This window comes from Tenrec ecaudatus, chromosome 16, assembly GCF_050624435.1.
Source record: "Tenrec ecaudatus isolate mTenEca1 chromosome 16, mTenEca1.hap1, whole genome shotgun sequence".
NCBI lineage: Eukaryota > Metazoa > Chordata > Mammalia > Afrosoricida > Tenrecidae > Tenrec > Tenrec ecaudatus.
This window is the reverse complement of record NC_134545.1, coordinates 43,254,020-43,263,672: the sequence shown is the minus strand read 5'-3', so window position 1 is coordinate 43,263,672 and position 9,653 is coordinate 43,254,020. Positions and strand designations below refer to the sequence as shown.

At 38.0% G+C, this 9,653-nt stretch overlaps 1 pseudogene; it reads right to left on the bottom strand.

Annotated features, from left to right (window-relative positions):
* Positions 1-8,035: 8,035 nt before the first annotated feature.
* On the bottom strand, positions 8,036-8,642 carry LOC142428588 (small ribosomal subunit protein uS8-like; annotated as a pseudogene).
* Positions 8,643-9,653: the final 1,011 nt, after the last annotated feature.

Genomic DNA, 9,653 nt, shown 5'->3' with positions numbered 1-9,653 from the left:
CTTAACTCTTTTTCTCTTCCTCTCTCTGACCCCTTCTGTCTTTCTCTTTGTGTGCCCTTTTTTTCTATTTTCTCCACCCTTCATACTTTTTGGCCACCTCTTTTATGTATCTTCTACTTACTCATGCAGCATCTTCACATCTACTTAGAGTTCATGAGTGTCATTGACTGTTGCTGGATAACTTTCATACACTTGATCTCTATGGATTCCTATAGAAAACATTTGCAAGTTTCTATGGTTATGAGTCTATCTATTAAGGTTATATATTTGAAAACAGTGTATTGCATTTAGGGTAAACATCTGTTCTTGAGTTCATGGGTAATTTGTGCTTACCCTCTAGCTGCTTTTTAGGGCTCTTTAGATGTCATAAAATAACTATTCCCACTTCCCTTATCTATGGTTGATACAGATGCTTGATTCCATGAACATCACTTAGATATGTTTGTGGTTTCAGAAAATATAAGTATATTAATAAAACACATATTTTGAAATTTAGGTCTGACTAGCTTGCAGATTGAAAATGGACTTTAGTTGGAGCCGTATCATGTCATTGTGCCTGGCTCATAGCAGGTGCTCAGTAAATATTTATTAAATCCGGGAATGCTATTTTCTTGTTTATTAGAAATTTTTGTATAGTATTGGCCAATGAGTGGAGTTAGAACTGTTTGAACAGTGAACAAGATGGGCATTATGTTAATGGGATCATTTTTTTCTCAAGGAAGCCCCTGTACTGTGAGCATTGTACTGTTAACCTCAAGGTTGGTGGTTCAAACCCATCAGCCTTTCTGAAGGAAAATAAATAGGACACCTGCTTCCATAAAGATTTACAGCTTCCCTGTAATAGAGGGTCACTATGAGTCATAAACAAATCAGTAGCAGTGAGCTTGAGATTCTAATGAGGAAAGAGACAAAGATGTAAACCATAAGGATTTTAATGAAGAATGAAATAGATTTTTTATTTTTTAAAGAATGAAATAGAGTGATATGCAATTGTATGACTGGGTGGTCAGGGAAGGGTCTCTGAGAGGCTGGTATATTTTGCTGAGAGCTGAATGATGAGAAGGAGCCTATCAAAGGGAGAGGGAGAGTCAAGTAGAGAAAACAACAATGCAAAGGTTTCTGGCAGGGTTGGAGTGTTTGCAGTGTAATCATATAAGCAACAACAGCCAGAAAGGCTCTGCTATGGGGATCAAGCAGCTATGGTACCGCGTAGGTCAAACCAGGTAGGCTTCAGATACAACTCATACTCCTCAAGTTGACTTGCAGTGGGATAACTTTCTAGGGTTTTAAGTGGAGAAACAACTTACATTTTTAACATACCACTCAAGCTAGTGTATGAAGAATATATGATAGGGAGGCAGGAGTAGAAACTACAGTGGCATGTGTAATAAGTGCTCACCATTAATTGGCATTGTTCATTAACTTTTACCAGAGTTTTGCATGGGGAATATAGGCTGTTTACTGGCCTTTGTGCTGGTGCTTAAATTGTTGGTTGCTTCTTATGTCTCCAATATTTTTTTCTTTCTTTTCTTTAATTTTATTGGGGACTCTTACAGCTCTTATCACAATCCATCCATCCATCCATTGTTGTGTCAATTACATTTGTACATTTTCAAAGCATTTTCTTTCTACCTGAGCCCTTGGTATCAGCTCATTTCCACCTCTACTCCCTCTCTCATGAAATCTTGAAAGTTTATAATTTTTTTTCATGTCTTATACCAACTGCTGTCTTCTTTTATTCACTTATCTGTTGTACTTACCCCTGGGAGGGATTATATGTCGATCAGTGGTTGGTTCCCCTTTTCATCCTCCACCTTCTCCTTCCCCTCCTGGTATCGCTACTCTCATTATTGGTCCTGAGGTGTTTATCTGTCCTGGTTATGAGCTCTTATCTATACCAGTGTACAAGATCTGGGATATCCAGATTCATAAGGTAGAATTGGGGTCATGATAGTTGAGGGGAGGAAGCTTTAAAGAACTGCAGGAAAGTTGTATGTTTCATCAGTGCTATGATGCACCCTGACTTGCTCTCTCTTCGTTGTGACCCATCTGTGAGGGGATCTCCAATTGTCTAGAGATGGGCTTTGGATCTCCACTCCTAATGCCCTCCCTGCTTTCTTAAAAGATGTGTTAATCTGGTAGGCTTGGTTCTGTCACTGTCAATGAATGTTATTCAAAGCATTGCCTTATGGCCAACCCCCATTGTTTGTGTAAACTGTATCCAGTAACTAAAGTTTAAAATTATTTTTCCAGCCCTGCCCCCCAGTTTTAAATTTTTATAGGTCAATAATTCATGTATTGCAGTTCATAGCCAACTTATGCTTGTATAATCTCTTTTTCTCAATTATGCTTTAAATTCTATAACTTTGGATAAATTAATGACACTATCAATAGAACTACCATATGCCCCAGGGAGATGATTGATAATGTTCTCTAACATAAAATGGCAATGACATCTCTAAGGTGAACCAGAAACATATATAAACATATATATGAATATCTCTTGGGCACACAACTTAATTCTAACCCCAATCTAACAAAAAATAAATCTGATTACATAACCCTGCTTTATATTCACCCCTATGAAGAGATAACTGATGATATGGATGTTATAGCAAGGGATGCTAAAGAAATTAGATGGTGTCTGGCTCTCAGGAAGAATCACATCTGGTGTATTAAAGGCTTGTCTTCAAACAAGCATTCATCTAAGTGAAGCACAAAATAAGTCCATATGGAAGAAGCACATGAGTCTGTGTGATCCAAGGATTGTCAATAATAATATCCAAATCTGAAGGAGGGAATGGTATCAGAGATATCAATGGTATCAAATTGTGAACACCTGGTTTGCATAAGGCTGTGGATGACAGTGGAATCCCAAAATCCATGTGCAGGGTCCACACTTAAAGTAGGCCTCTGGTGACTCCCCACTGACTATAGTTGAGAGATGTGAACAGCTTTATCAGTCAGAAACGATTATAGTAGATATGGTTAGCTTAAAATGTAAAACAAATGCACAAAAGTGCTTGCCACAATGAATGTATGTATGGGTTGTGATAAGAGTTGTACGAGCCCCCAATAAAGTGATTTAAAAATTATAACATCTTACTTGACCCCTATTGTCCCATTTAAATGTATCAGTTAAAAAAAACGTGATGGGGAAATACATGTGGATTCAGTGTCTTGTGAATCCCTTCTGAGCACGGGAAGACCATGGATGAGAACAGACTTGCTATCATGTAGCCTATAATGAAACGTGGATAATGGCAGGTGCCGCTAGGTTAGAATTTAATACCTTATTATTTACTCTCCCTTTTGAACCATTTTAAAGTTCCTCTAGTTTTTAATATTTTCTGCTTCATTTTCTATTGAATTTTTCTCTATTTTATTTTGTTATTGTTGTTGGATTTGTTGTTTCTTTGTTTCTGTGTAATTTTTGGGATATGAGATCCAGGATGGGTAAATCCATGGAGATAACAATAACGTGATTGATTGGGGACTAATGGGGAGCTAGTAACACGGAGTGCAAAAAAGAGAAGATGTTCTAACAATGATGGTGGTGATAATTGTGCAACTCTTCTTGATATGATCGAATTATTGAATTGTATGATACGTAGATTATATCTCAATAAAATTTTAAAAAACTAGATAACCTAAGAAACAAGGAATAAGATTTCAAAATTCTTTTAAACAAATGAGGACAAACATATGACATATCAAAACATTTGGGACACAGCAAAAGCAGTATTCAGGGTGAAAAGAAAACAATAAAAACTTCAGAATGTCACTGTTTACAATAGCAAGAAGAGGGAAACAACCAATGTGCCCATCTATCTCTTCAGGAAAAAATAAGATAAATGTTTTCATACTAAAGGAAATAGACCTTGATAGTTAGTGGCGATTGGGAGTGCAGTGGGAAGGAGGTGGTAAGATAGGATAGGGAGAGAAGTCTTCCCTTGGATGATAAGAAGATAATATTCCATGAGAGGGAGAAAAGAAGGCGAGTGTAAGGCACAGGTAGAGTTATTAAGGAGGTTGATAAGTAGCTTAAGTTTTTGAATATAAAATTGATGATCTGAAATGTAAATCGCCAACTTCACAATAAGATGTTAAAAATAAAGTTAAAGAAAAAGAAAACGCGGTGGAGCACAGTCATACTCTGACACACAAGAGGTTATCATTAGTTAGTGCCAACTTTATGGAAAGTGTGTGTGTGTTTGTGGCTATGTACATATGGTAATGAGTCAAATACAAAAACATTTTCGACCCGATTCGGTTTATTGATGCCTGGAGCTGCTTATTTTCCTCTGTGTCTTTCTTGCAGTGCCTTGCTAGAAGGGCGAGGAAGGAACTGCATAAGGACGTGCTGAATTGTAAGAGTTCACAAAAGATTCATATAAAACTTGTGAATGTTGTGCTGACACTGCATCAGTGTCAGTGGTAGGTAAACTTGTGTGTAGTTTGGAATAAAAACAAATAGCTTCTTTTTAATTTACATTGTTTAATGTTTCTGTGGGCGATTTGCCTTATTTTCAGCTCAGTGGTTGTAAAATTCTGTTTTAATTTCTGTCAGTATCATAGAGTGGAAGATTCTGCAAAGCAGAACTTTGTTGAATTAGAATTAAATCAATTGTCAAGGTAGGATCTATGACCATTGCCACCTTACTTTCTCTTTTTAATTTTTTAATTGGAAGGTAATACATATATCATCCCATAGTTCAATCACATCAAGAATTATTGTACAACTGCTACCACAATCAGGTTCCAAACATTCTTTCCTTCCTGGATTCCTGGGCATCACCTCCATTTTACCCCATCCCCCCACTGTACCCCATCCTCCCACACCCCCAGAAGCCCACATTCTACTTGATGTTCATATAGGGTCATTACTTCTGGGTTTCATATACCAAAAGACAGAGAAACAAATATTTAAAAAATCCAGGAGTATGACCCCCAATGATATAACACACCTGAGATAAACCCCAATATGAACAAACCAAAAACAAATACAGAAAATGTTGGAAACCAGATCAGGTCCAATGTGCATCAGAATGGGGATCAACTGAAAAGGTTTTAAGCATTCAAGTCAGGTTCATCCTTTTGATCATCTGCAGTCATGTGTCCAGTGCGCTCCGTGTAGTAACCACGTTGATCCCATCCCTCTATTATGGAGAGAGGGAGATCTCCAGAGCTTGTCCCCTGTGCAGTTCCTACTGTCAGCCATAGCCTTCTGCAAACTGGGTTCTCTATTCCATTATATGATTTACAATCCTTCAGTGCTTCCACCATGTGGACTTAGTCGACATCTCACTGGTTTGGAGGCAAGCCTTTAAGATCCCAGACACACCTTACTTTCTTAGCTAAGAAATCCAGTTGGTGATTGGAGGTGGTAAATTCACTCCTTTGGGGTTCTTTTGGTTAGATACCACCGAGTCAGTTCTAACTTATAGCAACTCTCCATACAACCCAATAAAATACCACCCTGTCCTATACCATCCTCCCAGCTGTTACATGTGAGCCTATCGTTGCAGCCTCAATATCACGCCATCTGTCCAGAGGCCTTTCTTTCCCTCTCCCTCTACTTGGCCACGCATGATGACCTTTTCCAGGACCACGTCTCTCTTGATAACAGATCCTGTGAGCTCAGATTTTCATATATTTATTACGGAAAAGTGCGTGTATGTATACATTTAAATATTTTTAATAATCCTTGTTAACCCACTTAGCTTTCTCGCTTAGTATTTGTCTATACCCATATCTATAAAAATAGGCACAAAATAATTGAAGATAAGCATTATCAAATCCTATACATGGATATAGTCAGACAATCAATGGTACTATAATACATAGTTAAATAGACAGCAGAGTTTAGTTATTAAGTTTGTATAGATTACTTGAGATGCTGAATATTCATTGGAATTCTGTTATTTGCATTTTATTCGCAAATGTTTTAGAAAGACGAGCTTCTAAATTCACTTTGGGGCTCCTGTCCTCAAATTTCATCACCACTCACTCAGATTCCTAATTAATTTATATTCTATAGACCCATTTCTTTGCTTTTATTTCTTTCTGCTCCTTCTATTGTACTGTGAGTTACCCTGGAAGGAACAATAAGATTTAAGAGAAGAATTAATTTAGAAAGTTAGGAATAGAAGAGATAAGGGAAAATGAGAAAAAGCAGCCTAGTATTTTGTCTTGTAAATGGCTTTCCTCTCGTAGGCCAAGAAGCCCATTTATCCAAGGAAAGGGGGACTGTTAATGAAATAGATCATGAACATAGCTATTACAGTAATGAATTTTAACACTCACTTTGTTATGTGATATTTTATTTATGAGCTCCTTGATCATTCAGATAAAGACAAGAAGTTTATGGCAGTAGATTATGTCTTGTTTTCATAAACATATTCAGTAGTTTAATAAACATAATTTATTTTTTTCTCCTTAAAACTCAGCAAAATTTATGAGAGATTATCTTAGGGTTAATGAAGTCTAACATTAAGGAAATATTACCCTATAATATTGGAGACTTCAGAGCTAGAGTTGTAATTGCTTAATGCTTTTTTCTACAGGCTATTTTTATAAAGTACATGCTTTGTACCATTAATCCAGCTTTTACAAGTTACTCTTAGACCAATTCATTGGGAATTATATATCCATGTTTATATTTTTCAGTCACTGCTTTCATTAAAAGATGTAGTAAAGGGTTGAAAATTTAATGTAGAAAACAGGGCAAAAGACAATTATGTGTATTTGCTCATAGGGAAGGATAAAACATGTATTATCACAGCTTCTGCCTTGGAACCAATTCCCTCTGTTGCTGTCTTCACCACAGGTGAGAATTTAGTGATTTGTGGGCCAGGGAGGATAGGAATGCAAATTCCTATTGAAAGCCATCAATAGTTAAATTTGGAACCTCATTAATATAGTTCAAGTCAAAATGCACTTAAGTAATGAAAGCCTACATGGCAGGCAGGAGTTTCCCAGTCCCCAGTCTGGCCTGCCAGTTAGCTGGAATAATGGATGCAGGCCTCCACGACAGCATTGAAAGTAGGTGGAAAGAACAGCCGAGGAAGCCCACTACGCACCTGGGTCATGTACACTTGACTGTGTTAGTTCATTCTTTTTTGAAATTGAATTTAATGCGTTGAAAAGCAGCGGCTTGATGGGTTAATGAACTCAAAGAGGTATTGATGCTTGAGAAGTGGTCGAAGCAAAGCTTCCCAGCACCAGCACCCTCCTCTGCTCCTGCTTCCGTATTTTAAAATCGAAATTGGAAAGGAAGACGGTTACTGCGTAGGTTGTCTTTTCTGATTTTCTCCCTCACGAACACTGAGGTGGATGCCAAAGAAGGAGAACGTCGAGATGAAGACCTCAGCTCAGGCAGCGGTGTGCTGAGCCCTTACTGATAACAGCCTTGGTGATAGCCGCCTTTGGGTTATTTTGAACTTCTTTGGCTTTCAGGGATACGCGTTCTTTCTTGTGCCTGTGTTTGCAACAGAGGTCAATCAGGACATGGAGAAGTTGTGAAGATTTGAATCATCCCACCGCGAGGAGTGATGGCACCCATATGTGCTATCCTGCCCCCACCCTGGACCACTGGGATTTCGTTCACAGATACATTGAAGTTTTTGTTGCGAGTTCAATGTAAAATCCTATTGTCGGATACAAAGGAACACTAGGATAAGGCTCTTTTCTGCATGGATCTCACTATCTTTGTGGAAATATTCAAAGATCTTTTAAAAATTGGGAGAGATTGGTACATTGCGGGGATTTTAATGAATGAGACGAAACAAAATGTGTATGAATTTTTTAATGTAAAACTGATGATCTGTTCTGTAAACCTTCACCTAATTTGCAATATATGTTTTTTTAATTGGAAGAAGATATAAAAATTGTTTTAAGAGTTAGTAGCCTAATGCAAGAAAAAAAAAGATTTAAATGTATTCCATGAGTAATTTTACATAACTTTGCAAGGATTTTAAAGTTTTTTGTTGTTTTATCCCATTTGGCGTTCTATTTGTTTTGATGCATTACATCCCTAGAAAAAGAAGCCCAGGATTCCCCCCACTCCTTCCCCCCCTGTGTGTTTCCGCCTGGCTCCCGCGTGGTCCACGGGGCCGGCCGAGGTCGTCAGCATGATGGAACCGACTGCTGGGAAGGGAGCGGGTTGTTCCTGCCACTTCTCTAGATCTTTGAGCTGCACGTCATATCTAGGGCTGATCACTGCGCACTCGTTTAATCTGCCCGTGAGGTTCACTACAATTCCCCAGCTCTGTGATCATCAATGATTTCAAATTCACGTAGCCGTGCTTCATCATCACAGTTAGAAACCGGACAATGACCTCGGCGCATGGCCTAATGAGAACCTGGCGCTTGCCTCTCTCCTCGGCATGACTGATGCTCTTGAGCGCGTCAGCCAGGACGTTCATGCGCACCACGATGGCGGCATGGAAAGATGGCAGAAAGGGCGATTTTAAAGTTTTAACTCCCAAAGGACTCCAGTAGGACCCAGTAGCAGCACAGGCACTTACAGTGAGTTTCAGAACTGTTTTATGTTCCCTGTAAATGTAGGTGTGAGGGGTAAGCGCTTGAGCAGATAATAGAACTGGTTCAGAGAAGCTATTTTCTTGTCTAAGGATAAGCATCTAGTTAGTGGTAGAGCCAAGATGGAAAACAGGGTCAATAAGAGGTATCTTATAGAATTCTTGGAGACATTCAGGGGTGAAATGATATTTTTCATATTTTTTATAATGAGTGTTATTTATCATTATTTATTAGTAACTATATGAGATCATCGAATCTCTGAGTCGTGATAGGTCATGCAATTAGCTTCTAAGGGAAAGGTTGAAGATTCGAGTCCACCCAGAATTGCCTCAGAAGAAAGGCCTGGTGAACAACTTCTGAACAATCCACCACTGAAAACCCTACGAAGCAGAGTTCTCATATGACTAGTATAATATACAGAGGGTTGCTATGAGTTGAGGTTCATTGATGCCAACTGATCGATTATATTTATCTATCTATCTCTATATATACCTATAGATGTCAACCATATTTAAATTTATATGAAATTCCCAAGTGTTCTGCTCATCCATTTTATACTACTTTCTTTATCAGTGAGCACCACTTTGTAAACCTCTGTTAGTTTCAACAGAAGGAAGTGAAGCTGCATTTATTTCTACTAGGAAAGAAACGGACTCCCAGAGCAAATTGAGATATTTTACTTTCATCAGTCAGTGGGTGTGGATACATTTCTATTTTTAAATGTGGCCAGAATACTCAGGGACAAGGTGCCTTGGATAATTTACTTTTCTGACTAACTGATACCTCTAAGACACACTTTAACTTCAACTTATTTTTTAAAAGTCTTTCTAAACTCCACTAATATCCTTTGTTTCCTTAGGAAGTACAGTGAATAATAAAATTTAATCATCTTTGACAGTGAACTATTTCAGAATGTCTATTCATATTTGTCAGAAACATAACTGTAGGTATAGAAGATTGGGCTCCATCTATACTGAGTCCAGGACCTCTCTCAAAAAGTACTTTTAAGAAGTAATCTTTGCAACTCTCTTTTAAATATAGTGCATAGTGAGAAATTATGAGAGATGGTTTGGTTTTTTTCTTTTAGTTTCTTAGAAGACATATATTACAGG